The sequence below is a fragment of the Apostichopus japonicus genome, chromosome 10 (assembly GCF_037975245.1).
Source record: "Apostichopus japonicus isolate 1M-3 chromosome 10, ASM3797524v1, whole genome shotgun sequence".
Lineage (NCBI taxonomy): Eukaryota > Metazoa > Echinodermata > Holothuroidea > Aspidochirotida > Stichopodidae > Apostichopus > Apostichopus japonicus.
The window spans coordinates 594,873-597,377 of record NC_092570.1 but is presented as its reverse complement, the minus strand read 5'-3'; positions in this window follow the sequence as shown (position 1 = coordinate 597,377).

Sequence of the window (2,505 nt, the reverse complement as noted above, 5' to 3'; positions counted from 1 at the left end):
GCGCATACGCCAATGTATCAGACGTAAACATTGTCATGTTCGCGTTATGGAAAGCCGTTTTAACATTTGATAAGGAATTTCAGATATCTCGAAATAATTTCAGATATCTCAAATTAAATTACAGATATCTCAAATTTATTTAAGATATCTACAAATAATTGCAGATATCTTAAAATCAATTTCAGATATCTCGAAATACCAGAGAATTTCAGATATCTGAAATTGAATTCGAGATATCTGAAATTGAATTCGAGATATTCGAAATTAAATTTGAGATATCTGAAATTGAATTCAAGATATCTGCAATTCTATTTCAGATATCTGAAATAGAATTTCAATTTGGTGTCATCAGCAAACTTCTCAGCTGTACACAAAATATCTCTGTCAATGTCATTTATATAGGCAACAAACAACAAGGGAACCAAAACAGACCCTTGTGGAACCCCACTAGTAACCCCCTGTCAAGAAGATCGAAGCACAGCCCTGTTTCCCTGTTTCCTATTACTAAATTCCCATTGACACCCATGCTCTTCAGCCTAATTAAATGACGTTTTGTAATGCAACAATAATTTCATTTTAATCATACCTCTAAATATTGCTAAATCATCTTTGAACACCACTGTGCACTAAAATTACATAATTTAAAAAAAATACGAAACTTGAAAAAAATTGAGTGGTCATCTTGAAAAAAAATCATTTTGCATCTGATTTTTGATAAGCCATGTCAACTAGGCCTTTAATACAGAAGCTTAAAAGTGCCATCAACATAAGAAAACTGTGCCCCAATATAAGTCAACATTTTTCAGTAAATTTTTTAGATAACAAGATAATATCTTATCAAAAATCTGAAAAATGTTTAATTGACAACTTATCAGATCTCGTCAATTTAACATTTTTCTGAAAACTGTTCAATTGTTCACTTCATTCCAACTGAGTAATTGAACAGTTTTCTGCAAAATGTTGAATTGACCACTTCTAATATGTCGTCAATTCAACAATTTTCTGCAAAATGTTGAATTGACCACTTATAATATCTCGTTAATTCAACATAATTTTCTGCAAACTGTAAAATTGTTCACTTCATTCCAACTGAGCAAGTGAACAATTTTCTGAGGTTCCAGACATGTGAAATGGAAATAATTATGAATGAAGGTGGAACTGGAAGTATCATCGCAAAAGTAATCCAAAGCAAACACAAACCATTTGCTTTTATCGAGCAACAATTTCTTTTTGATTGTCGAGAAATATTGACTTTGTCCGCAATTGCAATAATAATTTATTTCCCTTCAACAACGAAGAACTAAACCAAAACATAAGACAGTTGAGTTCAGGCTAATTGTGCAATAGGGGAAAATGAGCATTATATTTTCCCATGAACACAAACACGGATCCCTTGGGTGGGTAGGTTAGACTCCCCCCCCTGCCCCCTTTAATTGGACCCCACACAAAACATTAAGTGTTTCTTTGCATGTAGACCTTATTACAGACATAATTTGTAGCCTGTTTAAGCTTCAGAATGCACCAGTTAATTCATGTCAAAAAAGAAAATCTGTGATATGAGTGTCAGCTTGAACATTCCCAGGGTCACACCTGGTCTCTTTTGTAAAATCGTATATCAGCCCTGAACAATTATTAACACACATGGACTCAGTAATGAACATTGTAAATTTTTTCTAACTTGGGCATAATTTTGGGTCCCAGAAGACATGCATTGTTCTTTTATGTTATACATATAGACACTGGATATAAATTACCCCTATCTTTACACACAAAAAAACTGTAGAAAAAGTTAGCCTATGTGCTAGCTGGTTTTTAGTGGAATGCCCTTTCTATTTACTATTAGAAAGCTTCTCATCTTCCAACATACTTTGCAAATACTGAAATTTTGACTTGTCATCTATAACTCACCCGTCTCTTCAGGGCCACCGTTGATTTGACATGTAAATATGGAACACCAACAAGCTCCCCAGTAGTGCGATGTATAAACATACGAGGGTGAAGAAAACCTGTAGGCTTGCAAAGAATGATATGACACTCTTTCTTATTTAACCGGTGAGGTTCAAAGCAGCAATGAAGTTTTGCTGCCAAGTCAAAGCTTTTAACCAAGCGTGTGAAACATAAGGGCGGATCTCCTGGATATTATAAAGGAGGAATATGGCCTCGGGGGTCATTGAAGCTCACCCCATATAGGGGTATGAGGGTCTGTCATAAACACTACTTGATGACTGCATCAATCCACTGACAGTGATCACATGAATAAGCAACAGTACCATCTTTATTTAACCAATGAGTTCCTGCCTATAAAGTAACTGCATCACAACAAAGTATACACACTAGTGTCAAATGGGAACCCTCGTCTACATCCATGTCTACTCTTGTCTACTAATCCTCTTACACCTATCTGTTTGTGTTCACCATGCTCATTAACCTGTCTGTATTCTGTGTGTGTATTTGTCCCTTCTGTTACTGTAACTTGTCATTCAGCCTTAGAAGAAGATCCTGCTA